This window comes from Sciurus carolinensis, chromosome 3 (assembly GCF_902686445.1).
Source record: "Sciurus carolinensis chromosome 3, mSciCar1.2, whole genome shotgun sequence".
Classification (NCBI taxonomy): Eukaryota; Metazoa; Chordata; class Mammalia; order Rodentia; family Sciuridae; genus Sciurus; species Sciurus carolinensis.
Window position 1 is genome coordinate 113,616,299 of NC_062215.1, and position 16,371 is coordinate 113,632,669.

Consider the following 16,371-nt stretch of genomic DNA (forward strand, 5'->3'; position numbering starts at 1 on the left):
TCTGTCACAAATCTCAAGTTTCATTTCTTTGAAGTGCATTACAAACTACAACCTAATATTATGGAGCATCCTGAATTTCTTATGGCAATATTTTCTTTGGGGCACTGAATTTAATAGAAAGACAGTAATGTTTGTACCAAAAGGCTCAGATCATGCTTAAGATTTTCTTTGTAATGCTTAAACAACTTAAGAGTGAACAAAGTAGGCAACCTGTTTCATTGTTTGTATATTCTTAAAAATGAATTTTTCCACACTGGAACAACTATCTTTATTTTGTCACAATAATATTTTCTTTTTTTAAGTATGTGTAACTCATAGTAAAAAGGAAAACTTCTAATACAGAAATATATGGGCGAAAATTTCTAAGTAAGATTCCTCAAGAGTGAAGAGATACGTGTAGTTTTAAAGTTTAGTCTGGCAGCCATAACACACGTTGTTCAAATGATTATAATAAACCAGAGAGTGAAAGCAAAGTAAAATTTCAGTTCTAAAAGCAAAACTAAGAGAAAAAGAAGTTTAACAACAGCTGTAAGTTGCAAACAAGTTTAACATAACTTTTAACTTGGAAGGGAAGCATAACTATTTACTGATGGAACATTCCAAACTGAATTGCCCCGGGCTGAGCGGCAGTGCCATTATCTATTGTAGTTTTCTTCCATCTGTCTCTCACTGTCTGGATTTTGATTTCAGACTTGTCATTTTCTCTTTTTTAGTAGTGCGCTTTTTTGACAGTAGAGGGCACTTTGAATTTAGACAAAGCCCAAGAAAACTGAATCTTCATCCAGAAAGCTTTTGTTTAACTATAAAGAAATAAAATGCAATTTTAGTCTACATTTTAAATGGTGCATATTTTTAAGCTGTGTGATACAAAAGTATGTTTCTATTATGTGAAATTAGTTTCTCAGTTTATATTATTTTATAAAAATACTGTAGTACCAAATTTATTCAATATCAGTGTCTAGAGATCAGTGATAACATTACCCTCAAGTTATGATCAACCTATCAATGAATAAATATTTGATTTTCTCCAATATAAATTGTTCATAAAAAATAGAACTCCATTCACACATTAATTGAAACCTCAAAAAAATACATCACAATCCCAAAATCACAGATTAAAAATACAAAATATCTGAATGAATTCAAAGACCCAAAAATTCTATTTACCCAGCTCACCACAGAAACATAAACACATTGTCCTTCCTTTTATGAAAGCTATTTATAGAAATGTCCTTAGTAAAATGTACGTTTTCATATGCTCACAGATTTTATAAAATTTCTCTTAATCTCACTTTGACATAGTAATAAAAGAACTGGTATTCAATTTCTTGTTTCTAAGAAAATTCTTTTCAAATTTTTGTGAAATGCTTCAACATGTTGCTAAAATTTAAGTAAAATAGTTTACATATAAATGTAGTATGATTGCTTTCCTAAAATTAATAACTTGATTACATTCATGTATTTGACAAATGCAATCTTACTTGTAAATATCCCACTTCATTTTAAATGACCAAAAAATAAAATATAATCTTTATTAAGTTTCAAAATAGACTTACTTATTATTTTTATATTCTTTTAATTACCTTTTTGAAATTAAGGTACTAAAGTTCTTTTGCCCTTAAAAAAAAAAATTAATCATTTCTCCATTTAGTCGAAATTGGTTTTCAAATTTGAAGTTTGGTTTATTTGTTGGGTCCAACCAAAAATGTACCATTTAAAGCTAATTGTGAATGTGGTAGTTTCCCAAGTATGGAGAAATGTCCAGTTTTGACTCATACTTAAAACAAACAAAAAATACAAAGCAAATCTATTTAATTCTCCAACAAGTGAACTAAAATCTTCAATGGTTAAATGCCTAAGAACATAAGGAAGTTCATAAGTGCATGGCAAAGCTACAGTTCATAATGTGAAATAATGTGAACTTTTGGGCAAGATTTACTGATCATAGGAGACAGGCTTAATGAAAGTAAAGAGAATAGCTACAAATGCCTCAAAAATGGGCAATTACTTTTTGCCCAAGTATTTAGTAGAGTCCCATACTTAAAAAAAAAAAAAAAAAAAAGGCACGCAGATTTTTTGCTAATCTAAATAAGGAAAATAAAATCCAATGCTTCCTTTCACCCTGACTTCCAAAATAATATAAAGATGTGTGTCTCAGATATAACCTTGCCCTGTGTAATTTTCATAAATGAAAAGCAAATAAACAGCAATTGTCACTACTCTAAAAGCACTGCAGCATTCAGTAACATTTATCCTTACTCCTTCCCTCATTTATTATTGCCGGTAAACTATGTATTTGCCACTAACACTGAATAGATTTGAAACAGTAAGTGTAACAGGCTCAAATGGACAGTGCCTATTATCTCTTCCCTTTTCTCTCTTGCCCTTTTATGGCCTATAACTTCATTCAATCTGTAGCTACATTTATGTTCCTTTTACAACAAAAAGGGTCATAATGCTGTCTCTGATAATACTGAAATTGCCTAATTTGTTCATCTTCTTTCCACGCCTTGGAACTGGTCACCCTCTCAAGTTCTGTCTAGGTTTGTCCCCATCAACTTTGAAAATCAAGGTCCTGTTTAGGCACTGGCAGTCTCACTGACGAAATGCCTCAGTATTCGATGAATCCACGTGGAGACAGACCCGGAGAAGAGGCCTGGGTCGGACTGCTCGGGAACTCACTCCCGGAGCCCCAGGGAGACCTGCTAGACCGATTCGGGCGTCACTGGCGTACGTGTGGGCGGGAGGGGGGCAGTTTAGCTAAACCCCAAAGCAGGGGAGGGAGCAGCCGGTCAGCTGACGCTGGGAAGGCGAGAGTGAAGGAATGAGAAGAATGTGCTTGCTCAGAAGATGGGAGCGATAGGGACTCCCCATTCTGACCCCCGGTGGTGCGTGCTGGCGCGGGGAGAAGCCGGCTCCTCACAGCTGTTGCCACTTGGGCTGTCACCGCGGCCGCGGAGCTTGCGGCCGTGCGGCTGGGACTGTGATTGCTGGTGCTGGGCCGGCCACGGCAGCTGCTTCTGCCCTGACTGTTGCCCCTGACCATTCTGCTGTTTCTTCCTCGATTTGTGCCACAGCTTTTTCTTTCTTTTTTCTTCTTTCTTTTCTCTTTTTTTATTTTCTTTTCAGGGCAATACCTTTTTGTAAAAAGCAGAAATTGGTCTTCACATTTGCCAGAAAGCATGGGTGCAGGAGGGGAGGCCGGGGTGGAATAGTTAAGGTTTCTAACAAAGCTTGGCTCCTAGGCCCCTCCTGTCTTCCCTCCTGTCTTTTCTCCCCGCTCTGGTTAGCATTTCCTTCATGCTGCAGCGCTGCTTTGTCAGCCTTGTGCTGGGAACTAACTCCCACATAGTCTCCTCCTCCTTTCTGATTTTCAAGGATGCTTCACCCCTCACCCCTTCCAACGAGGAGAAAAATACCAAAGGTATAAGAGGAAGGTAAATTCTCCAAGATAACTTCATATTTTGCAACTCGAATTTTACTAGGATTCCTGTAATAGGAAACGGATCTTTTCAAGTCCTGGGACAATAAAATAAAAATCAAATGGATGAATACGGCAGGTTGGGGAGCAATTAACTGCTAATTTGGAAGAGCACTTCTTGAGGATTTTCCTGACCTGCCCATTCATGTTACTTCCCTTTCTAAGAACCTCTTCCCCTTCCAAGGCTAAAAGCTGGGTATGATTCAGCTCATAAAAATATGTCACAGCAATTGGAATTTACCCTTTGACCTTCTACTCCCTAACCACCACCTCCACCACACACACACACACACACACACACACACACACACACGCGCGCGCGCGCGCGCGCGCGCGCACACACACACACTGGTTCACCAGCTAACTCTGTTTTCACTAAACAGATGGCGGTGTTGCTGGTGAAAACTGCCTTTTTGTACAAGTTAAAACTTTTCAAATCCTTATGACATGACCTATTTGCACAAAGAGCTCAAAGCTGCATTTTCTGGGCTACATAGGTGAATTCTGAGAGTTTGATTAATAGATAGGAAGGCAAATAGAGATGTTAAATGCATAGGCACAAAAAGAAAACTAAGTAAGTAGATCCTTTTAAAAACCATTATTCTATATGATATTCATTTTTGTGGATCAGTATGGATGATCATATCCAGTATTTAACATTAGGAAGTATAATTCTTTCAGAGATTCTAGTGGCTAAATTTAAACCACGCAGCAAAGGAGTAGAAAGCAGAGTCTAAAATGTATGAAGAGAGTTTTCTAGTTTTCCTGAAAACCTGTTCACCTTTCCAAATAATTTTTTCTTGCCTTTGTGCAGTGAAAGCCCCATTACCAGCTATGAAAAAACCAGTGCTAAGTGTTTTGTACAATTTCTTTTTGTGTGTGTGAAGCTCAAAAAGCCAAGAAAATGGGACAAAATACTGAGTCAGGCCACCAGGGCCAGTTCAAATGCACAGAGACATTTTTACTGCATTATTTGAACTATTACTAAATAAAATGCTTTCTTCCTTGGGGCTTGGCAAAGTACTAATTTTCCAAAACATGAATACGACTTCTGGTGGAAAGGAAGGAATAACTTAAATGTGTGACTGCAACATCTTACCCCTCAGATTGTCCTCATCCTCTACACTGAAAATGGTGCAGACCCTCCAATCAAATGTGGAAAGCCTAAAATGTTGAAGAAGATTTTGAAGCCAGAGGTTTGAGAACATAATGAACAAGTTTAAACACTGTTTTCTCCAGGTTCATGGTGACTAGAAATGATGAACTGAAAGTTTCTAGAAATCCATTACCTAAGTAATGATTGATATGTTAAAAAAGAAATTGCCAGGCAGGAGTTATGTTATTTTAAACATTTTAATTGTGCTTTTTTTTTTTGAGATAATCATTTGTCCTCTATATGTTTGTACAACATGCTGTTACTATCGACATACTTGAACTCAAAGCATAGAAATTAACCTTGTGAATAACAATCTGTAAAGAACTCTGTAAGGTCTTTTATAAATTAGCACCATTTTCCCTAAATTTGGAGGAAAACTTCTTTAAATTTCCTATAGCAATTGTTTACATTTGCTCATATATTTCTATTTGGCACTGCATAGAAGATAGTAACAGTCTTCAGGCAATGACAATTTCTATTGTTTCTACAGGATGATCAGGTTTGGGGATTTCTTCTTTTTTTTATATATATATTCTTGGTTTTATTTGAAGTTTTTGGAGCTAGAAACATAAAGGTAAATCTGCAAATGTACTTAGTTATTCTTTATCTTTGTCACTAGCTTAGCAGTAATCTGCCAGTTTTCTTGAAACCTGGGCACCAACTGCTGGTTAGAAATATTTTTTTCATGGAAGTCTTTGTACTTTAAATAAACTAGTACTTCAAGATCTGCCATGTGTCCCTCATTCATCTTTAAGGCACAGTTTTATGTACCTTTTTGTGAGCTTTGACTGAAATATTTGTCTCATATGTACAAGCGCTAGCAATCTTTCAATTCAATGCAGTTTTGTTAGCGATTTTCAACAAATTGAGGCAGCAGTATCTATACTGGAATATATTCTACAATTCATCATATACAAAAAAAATACTGATTTAAAAAATGGAGCCTGTATTTATTTTTTGTTCTTTTTGCCCAGTATTAAAATGTCTCTTTGTGGGTTTCACATAATGAACATCATAGAGCAGGAAAAATTGTTTCCTTTGGCATTTCTCATCTTAGGTGGTAGAAAAATACGCATCTACTTTTCCAGTGGAGAGAGATAATATGATAACCTTCTGATTATATACATAAGCGGAACCTGATCAGCTTCTCTTGTGGTTCGTTTTTTTAAGGGCAAGTTCCAGTTGGATTGCGCTAATGCACATATTCATGAATCTCTCCAAACAGGATTCACTGCTCTCCAGGGAACCCTTGAAGTATGCATCATTGTTTCAATGAAGTATCTTCATTATAAAACATAGGAACTATAAAAGGTGAACACCATTTGCCACAGCTTAATATAATCTCTGGTCCGACTTTCTTCCACTATGATTTTTTTCTTTCATCCTTATTTCTTTCCTTCTTTTCTCCTCTCCTTCCCTTCTTTCCTCTAACAAATAGACAAAAATGACAAAGAATGATTAGAGATATTAGATGCCAGACAAAATAGGGGAAAATGCTTTTGTTTTCAAAGTCAAACTTAATCTCCATTGAAATGTTACATAGATGGAATGGGGAACTAAACTCTAAAATCCAAAAAAATCCTCATATCTGTACAAATGTTTTATTTGATAAAAAGTACCTTATGGAGATTGTTTATCTCTGCATATGCATAAGCTTTTTGCATTGAAAAAGTGAGGTCAAAGTTGAAAGTTTAGTAAGGTGAAAGTACAATAAGTAGGTAAACACTTTTTAGGCAGGCAAAGAGAAGAAATATATAGACAGACTAATGTGATGAAAAGAGGCAAATTCTTCATGTCATTGGTATTATTGCAAATAGAACCAACATCCTGAACTGATCAATCTGTCATATATATTTGCATCAGACATATATGCTAACATTTCCCTTGACTTCTCTTTAGAGTTCTTCCAAAACCTGAGATTTAGGGAGATCTACTAACGCGCATGTTACAAAGAGGCCTTTATTAGAGAGGACATGAATGGAGGTCTGCGCCAGACTACAAAAGCCCTACACTGCAAATGGGTATAATGGGGTGCTTTATAGGGAAGGAACACTGTCTTTTGGGAATGAAGGACAGTTTAATATGACATCCATTGCAAGGGAACAAAGGAGTTATGTAGCTCACAAATTAGGGTATTCACATCCAGATATATTAGTGGTGGAGTGTAAAGAATTTGGAATTTGGTGTAAAATGATATTGTCATCCAACATAGCACACTGTGGAATGTGACATTCTTTGAATGTGAGTTGTATAGCGATCGAAATAGATTGTACAAGTCACAAATAACTGCCACTCTGTGACTCTATAGCGATTAGCAAGCAAAGACAGTAATTCTTAGTGACACTAAAAATAAGACGGGACATCTATGATTAAGCAGGAAATGACAAATGCAATTCAAGACACTGCATATTCAAATTTTTTAAGTTTCTCAGTGAAAATTAATTAAGGATAATATTTTTTAAGAGGCATGAGGGGCATAGCATATACCACATGGAGTCAATGATTTATTGTTGCAATTTAACTGGCCATTTCAGACAGATAGTCAAATCTCAAATCTCTATTGTCTGATGTGCTATGAGGTGGGGGAAGGGTGGGAAATGAACAAAGATTCAAGAATGCAAGAGCAGGCAATCGGAGGTCTTTGTCTAGTGGGCACACCACAGGCAAACTATAGTAGAAGTCTCCCTCCTTGCTATTGAGGGAGCTGCTGGATCTCAGCTAGTTTTATGTTGCTAAGCAGACTAGATTACTTCCAATCCTCAACTTCTCTGACTATTGTCAACATTTGATACTATTGACCATACTCTCATTGCCTTAGCTTTCCCACTCTCTACCTTCATAATTTTGCCCCAAATCCTTCTAGCTACTTTTGTACTCTGCCTTTTAATTTCCCTGTCCTCAACCCACTCTTTAAATGGAAACATCCCTCTCAGTTCTGTTCTCACCGATTAGCTCTTTCCATTCCCAGACCTTCTGCTTGAATGATTTCGCCTATTTGTGTGACTTTAATTATGTATCTTCTGATGAGTCTTTATCTCCAACCCCATCCCTGATCTCTTCTCTAAGCTCATGCTTATGGAACCCACTCTTTCCTGAAACCTCCTGAATTGCTCATGAGCACCCCAAACTCAGTATATTCAATGATGAATTCATATCACCCTCCCCTACCATCCACATTTGACATATTCTCTTTTTCCTGTTTTTGAATCTTAGAATGGCATCATCACCCACACTGGTAGGTCAGAATGCTATGAATCATTCTTCTCCCTTGTGCTTCACTGCTCATCAGTCACGAGTTGCTCTCCTGAATCTGCATGGCTCTCCTAGCTACACCATAATGCTCTATCACCAGGGTGGTTGCGACAGACTTCAGCTGGTCTTTGTGCCTATAGCTATATTTTCTTCTCATACTTTCTACACAGTGTTCTTTCTACAATATAAATCTGGCCATCACAGAGGCATAATGCTTTAGGTAGAGTAAAGGTTATAGCAGAGAAGACACAAAACACTTTGCATAGTATGATATAATGACTATTCATCCAACCTATTAGCAAATCCTATTGCATCTCTCCTTGAAATAGTATGAAAATAGTATCTAAATCATAATATATTCATGAATTATCACAATACTGAATAACATAATCAGCCCTTATTAACCTAGAATCTATTCTTAAAATAACAGAGTAAGATTGTTTTGTGTGTATTTGTGTCTGCATATCTTGGAGGACTGATGAACACAGGACCTTAAGCACACTAGATAAGTGCTCTACCACTGAGCTACATCCCCAGCCCAGTAACACAGTTAATATTTATATTGTGTTTTGTGACATTCAAAAGCTTCTCATGCCTTTCATTCTTTCAAAATAAAATAAAACGCTTAATGACTTTCAAGGACCTACATGACCTATTTCCTGTAGCGATCCACTGTTTTTTCTCCTACCATTCTTCGTCCAGTTCACCAGAGTCTCAACACTTAGTGGCATAGACTGAGAGAATTGGTAAAGTAATGACAAGGTAATCTTGCCACATCTAGTCCCTGTAGCAAATTGTTTTATCTCTCTGAGTAGCAATTTCCTCATCTGTCAAACGAGAACAAAATACCCACTTTCAGTGTCTGGGATGAGGAAATTAAATATATAAGAAAGAATATGCCTGTGATGTAAAAGGTGCTATAAAATTTTATTCATTTCCCCCATTTAATTACAAATAATTGGAGAAATACTTCCTACTCTGAACTAATAAATAATTAATTTTTCCTGAAAAAAAGAGGCATTAATTTATAAAGCTAATAGCTCATATAATATCCTACACAGAGATTGGATTTCAAATTCAATCTTGTTGTTTATTTTATCCTCAGAAAACTCATTGAATTGCCTTCATTTATCATTATAATTTAAAAATACATAGAATCCTATTTTCACCTATAACGTTTTCATAGTTTTTTCTTTTTTAATTTTATAAAATATTTTAATAAAGGGAAAAATTCTGACATAGAACTTTGAAACCAACATTTGAATTATATTGGAATTTATTTGCCTTGAAGGCCAATAAGTGACTTTATTTTGAATGAATTTGTCGCTGAAATATGTTCATTACAGTCTGGAAGAAGCCAATTATTTATGCTATAAACATTGTAGCAATGTCATGAGTTTCACATAATACATTTATAGAGAAAGCACCAGACCCGCATTCAAATCCTAATTCCAGCCTTTACTAGCTCTGTGACCTTGGGAATACTACTTAATGATTCCGAGTCTCAATTTCCAACCCATAAAAAAGGGTAAATAAGTGCCACCCCCATCGAAGAAGAGTTTTGATGATTATGCAAACATACAGGTAAAATAGTTCATTGATGGCACCTACCATGGCAGAGGCAATGGCCCAAATACAAGTGTTGGTGATGTTAGTATCCCTACAATAAGACTAGGATTTTTGAAAAGAAGGCTCAGCTCAAAAACTCTTTATTACCTCCCACTCCATTATCTTCAGGGAAAAACAAATATTCCTTAACCCACTTTCATGATTTTTCTAACAGAAGAAAAAAAATGGTAAGGATATGCTGCCAAAGATTTTAGAAAAATAAGGATAGATTTAAAGCATTCTACCATGGAGTATAAAGTCATGAAACATTGTCTATTTGGTAAATACTGAGGGAAAATGACAGATAAATCAACTATATAAACCTGTGCTGTGAGCAGCAGTGCTTTCTCCCAGGAGACAGCAAGAATATAACATAGAGAAAATAAATATTAAATTAAGCCTCAGATAACAATGGGAAAAAAGTCTAATCAAGGAAGTCACACTTTTCTGCTTGACTGTGTGAATGTATGCACTTCTCCATAGCTTAACTTTTTTGTTCATGTGAATAATTATTATGTGAAAAATATTTTTCTAGCAAAAGTGACTATCAGCAAATCAAAATAATCCTGAGATAAGATATACAGTAATTAGAAAAATCCAGAAACTAGGAGATTGGCATGCCTTTTCATTCAATCTTTAGAGCTAGGGGCATCGCCAGTCAATGATGCACTTCCCATCTCCCAAAGAGGATCCATAATCATTAATGTGGCAAAGAGCTGGGACCATATATCAATGATGTGCTCTGTGTTTTTCTTGATTTCACCACATGCATTGCAATATTTTACTACCAGATCACACAGGTGTTATGTATGAATCAATCATCAAATATACTTTTGATAAAGTCAGGAAATCAGCATGAATGAGATAGACTTTTTTTTTTTTTTAAGTCAAAGGATAACATTCAATCCTCTTCAACCAAATCCTTCTGAGGTTGAGATTCACTGTCATTTCAAGAAGACCACCATAGAGAGACTGGATTTTTTTAAAATGTAGTTTCTGGTCTAAGCTCTAACACTTACTGGTTGTATGCACCAGAAAGAAAACAAAACAAAGAAACAAAAACCACACACACATACACACACACACACACACACAAAAGACTGACAAAAATTCCTTTTGTTGAATACTATTGTGTGCCCTGATATCCAATGAGGGTACAGAAAATGCCATATGGTTTCTGACTTCCATACCATAATCCAGTAGGAAGACACACATGAAGTGTGTCCTTTTGCTCATATATTTTACATGTATTTACTAAAAGCCTCTTTAGTGCCAAGCAACATTTTAAGCAATGAAGACAGAACACTAACCAATATACAAACCCAGAAACACAAATACACAATCCTTACTTCAATGAGCTTATATGCTAGGTAGTAGAAACAGACAAAATAGAATACATGTAAGATATGTTAAGCCACCTGAAGCCCCAATGACTACTGTGACTAAAGTAGGAAGATACATCGAATCCAGAATTTTGGAGACAGTCTGGACAACATAAATAGCAAGACCTGTTTTCAAACAAATAAATAAAAAAGGGCAAGTATGTGGTATATTATATATTTATAATTTGTTGGAAAATAAAATGCAAAGGAGGAGGATTGAGTTTCAACTTTCGAATATGTTGACCTCAGAAGGATTAATTAAGAAGATGACACTCCAAGAAAGACTTGAAGAAGGTGACAACAAAACTCAGGGAGATATCTGAAGAAAGAGAATTCCAGAAAAATATCGCTAATACAAAGAGCTTGGAGCAGGAGTATGTGTGATACATGTGAGAATTAAAAAGGTGGTCCTGGGTCCTTTGCAGACCAGAGAAAATAGGAGAGGGACCAGATCTTTCAGGACTTCACAAGCAAGTTTGTGAACAGAATATGACATGAGCTCTCTTGTTATTTCAGGGAAATAGTATGATGCGGATAAAGTATAGGGGGAGAAGAGCGGAAGCAGAGAGATTGGTAAGGCACTATTCCAGCATTCCTTGAAAGAGAAGATGATGACTTGGACCACTGTTGTAACAAAGGAAATTATAAGAAGTTAGTGGATTCTGGATGAATGTTGAAGGTAGAGCTGACTGCATTTACTAATAGGTAAAAGGAATCTCTCGAATGTCATGTTATGAAAGATGCATCAAGAATCTGGTTCTCTTTTTCTATCCCTTTTCCCTACTAAATAAGCATATGCTATACAGATAAGAGTTAGGGAAGACTTTGCAGGAAAATAGCATTTGACATTGGATTTGACCTTGAAGAATGATTAGATATTTTTAGCTGGGAGACAGAGAAAAGAAACTCCAAGGTTTTGCAGTTAGGAAATCATTGGAAACTTTCATAAAATCAGTGCCAATGAGAGTGGATACAAATTTTATTTATAGAATATTTGAGGGTGTTGATTCATGATCTGATGGGGACACATAAGTGGTTACATGTAAATATACAGGCTTGGGCCAGGAACTTTGGGTTGCACACTATAGAAACTAAATTCAAATTATTTTAGTAAAGAAAAGGGAGGTGAGTATGGCTGCATTTGGAATCAAGAGAAAAAACATGTTTTTATAGCTTGTTCTATTATTCCCTATTTCTGAGCTCTACCTTTTCTGTATGTTGCCTTTCTGCTGGTAGGCTTACTTCATGAGGCAAGGAAAATGATTGCCAATAACCTCAGCAATAAGAGGAATTTGTTTCTCCCATATTCTAATATTTTTCATCAATGGAAGAATTCCTTTCTCAAAGGAAAAGGAAAATATAATTGGTTTACCCTGTGTTTTAGTCAGCTTTTTTGCTGCTGATACTAAAAGACCCAACCAGCACAATTGTAGAGGAGGAAAAGTTTATTTGAGGGCTTACAGTTTTGGAGGTCTTAGTCCACAGAAGGCCGGCTCCATTCCTCGGGGCTAGAGGTAAGGCAGAACATCATGGCAGAAGAGTGTGGCAAAGGGAAATAGCTCACAGGATGATCAGAAAAGAGAGAAAGAAATCTCCCCTTGTCAGATACAAATATATACCGCAAAGCCACGCCCCCAATGCCCTCCCTTCTCTAGCCACACTCCACCTACCTTCAGTTATCACTCAATTAATACAATCAGGTGATTAATTCACTGACTGGGTTAAGGATCTTGTAACTCAATCATTTCTTCTCTGAACTTTGCATTGTCTCACACATGAACTTTTGGGGAACACCTCACATCCAAACTATAACACCCTGTATCCAATGCCTACTCTGCGTCACACAGATGCAATGGCGTGGTGGAGAAGTGAATTCCTAAGGAAAAATGGAATTTCTGGGAAAATAAAGCAACAGATAACACTATGGTTAGTAAAGTTGGTTAGGTTGGATAAAAGGTTGGAAAAGCCTAGTGAAGAAGACTGTATTTAATCCAAAAAATAGTCAGTAGATATTACCAAGGAATAAACATGATCATGTTTAACTTTCTTGGAGTTAATAATGAAGAGAACAGATTGGATTAGGACAAGACTAGACTCCCTGTTGTAGGTTACAACACTGGTCCCAATTATTCATTCATCTCTGTATCTGTATCCTTTGTCACACGACAAAAGAAGCAGAGTATTTTTTCTCACTCCTCAACTTTAAGTCTAAGTTCCCATGACTTGAGTAATAAGGCATAATTGATGTTGCACAAGAACCCAGCTTAGGGTCCAAGAGACCTTCAGAGTAGCTGCTTCCACCAGCATGGACCTGTCATCACCAAGTCCGGCTACAGGATCATCCAAGGAGGAGAAATAAAGACATGAGGAGCATGGTCAAACTGCCCAGCTTATCCCAGCTAAGATCAAACAACCGCTGGATGAATAAGAAAATCCAACCCACATCAGCAAAGCTCCCAAGCCATGTGCAGAATAAGTACATGATCCACATAGCTCATGAGAATAAATTATTGCTGCTTTAAGTGACTAAATGTTGAGTAATTTGTTGCAACAAAAATGTGTATTTGTTCACAGTTAAACAGTTACATTCAATGCGCTGAGATTGGTGGCTATAACAATAATAAACAAGAAAGAGAAGGACCTAAATCAAGACTTTTGCTGAGGGACTGGGGAAGGGACATCTAAGACTTGCTATATACTTAGGAATTATTTTAGGATATTGATAATTTTTTCTGATTTAGTAGGGGGCAGAAGTAAAAAAAAAAAAAGAAAAAAGAAAAAGAAAAAAATTGCTTCAGAAAATATGGAAATGAAGATGGTGAGGTCCAATTATCTTTTTGATCTGGAAATGGATTAAGTGAGAATACAGGAAGCAATGAGGCCAAAGAAGTTGATAATGTCACTAGAAAGAATAAATAGAATGTGAGAGAATCAAGATCCTGCAGTACTCTAATAAGAAGTTATAAACATTGGTGTGGCTGCGTTACTGTAGTATGCTGATTTTAAGTCCTTTGGGTGTAAACCGAGGCGTGGGATAGCTAGGTCAAAAGGTGGGTCCATTCCAAGTTTTCTGAGGATTCTTCACACTGCTTTCCAGAGTTGCTGCACCAATTTGCAACTACACCAGCGATGTAAAAGTGTGCCTTTTTCACCATATCCACGTCAACATCTATTATTGTTTGTGTTCTTGATAATAGCCGTTCTAATTAGAGTAAGATGAAATCTTAGAGTTGTTTTAGTTTGCATTTCTGTAATTACTAGAGATGTTGAACACTTTTTCATATATTTGAAGTAAGAAAAATGGCAAAAAGTTGCATCACTTAAAGCCAATTGAGAAAGAATTGGAAGAATGAGATTTTTTATTACTGCTATTGATTATTACAGGGAAATTGAGTAACATAAGAGCTCCATCTATATAGACAAGTCCACTCTGCACCTTTGGCAATTTATCAATTACATTTCAGGTTTTCTTACCTTGGTGCTGATTCCGTGGAGGTTGCAAGCTTGGGAACTTCTGCTCCAGTAGTTGTGATTCTCTGTATCTTTCCATCTCATCTCTCTGATGGATCTAAAAAGAAATGTTGACTTTTTATACAATGTTTATAGTTTATCCAATTTTTCACTTGTTAAGATGGAGTAATTATTTCTAAATGCTTTACATACTAGCCTAGCAACGAGAAGTTATAAGCTGCTTTTTAAATGGATTTCCAAAAACAGCTATTCAACTACTTTTCATCATTTTAGAATTAAAGTATACTATTGAGTTTTATTCTATTTTTATTGTATTTAGTTGAAGTTTTAATATTTATTGAGCAATTACAGTAGGTAATTTACATTAATATCTACAATTTATAATACCAAATTCTGATATAAAGCAGTCATATCATTCCAGCATCAGATTGTTTTACCATCGGTTGGACATTTTCATTGCAAACAATAGAAGCGTTCTTAAATAGAAAAAAAAAAAAAAAAAGAAAGGTTGTAAGCCCAAATGATATCCACAAAGGCTGGAATACAAGTTCTGACAATAATCCAAGGGAAAAAAGACTCAGCCAATATCTTCTATTTGTGTTTAGTATGTCACCTAAAGTATATAAAAACTCTGGAGTCATACTGCTAAATCCTCAGCTTCACCAGGTTTATTATAAAGACAACTTTATCCAGACATAATGCCTTTGCTTCAGGCTTCCAAGAATCAAACTCCGGGGTAGAAACACCTGACTAAACACATGCAGATTACTTGCCCTCCTTTCTAAGAGTGGATAGAAGTGAATTATTTGCCAATACTCTTTCCACCTCCACTGAATTCTCATGCATCTTGATAGCTTTCTGCCCCCATTAAAAATATGGTCAGATACTGAGCAGCACAACCAAAATGACAAACACCTCTGGATCATTTGTGCTCAAGTATATAATTGTTGACTTTTCTCCCCATTTTTATTTGACCATGAGAAAATAAGGAGGTTTTACATTCTAAATAAATTAGAAGCTATAATTTATGTAGAGTCTACTCTTGGTTTAGAGCTTGACATACACACTGAGTATTTAGTAAAAGTTTGTTGAATTGAATTCTAGATAAAGAAAGTCAATGTTGCAAATCATGAAAAATATTGCATAACACAGGTTCATTTACACTTGCTATTTACATATACGAAATATACTGTGTTATTTTTATAGCAAATGTACCCCTAGTTGTGTTTTAGCTAGTAATAAACATAAAATAAAAGTAATAATAAAAATAGAACTAGTTAATTCCTTGTATCCATACCACCTAATAATAATAGTTGGGAAAAGTAACTGAGAAGTCTTATAAATAGATTAACCATTTACATAAAGATAATCAAACACTGGTTAAGCAAAGATTAATGGACATTTATAGGAGCATTTCTTTGTGGTTTGGAAGAACATTAAGAGTCAGAGATTTTGGCACAACTTTAAAGTTGCTTGTTATAAGCATTTTAGAAATTACCTGAACCTGTTCGGTCAGAAAACTGGACTATAAATCCCATGATACTAAACATTTCTCAGAAGATATCAAGAATGGATAGGTTTAAATTGGGTTGAAAATTCTGCAAGAACAGCACTTCTTATAATATTGCAGCATTTCTGACTGATGCCTATCCTAATCCCAGGCCATGCATGCAGAATTTCATGACATGTGCAGTACCAAATAAATTGCCAAACTTTTTGCACTTAGAAAAGTGACAAAAGACAAGAAAATTCCTGACTTGAGAGGGAGAGAGAGAAGGTTGGCAATTCTTTTATTCAAGTCAAATCACCATCCCTTATCACAGAGTAACCACGCAATATAAAAACCTCCCATAAATAAGGTATCCATGTAAAATTGTCCCTTCAAATTTTCCATGTTCTTTTAGTCTCTGGGCCTGTACATCACATGACACTATCATCTCTGTCTTTTTCTGCTATGGGGTACAATCTGTTCTACAGCAGTTTCACAACTGTCTTGCCTCTTGAGAAACCAAATTTGTACA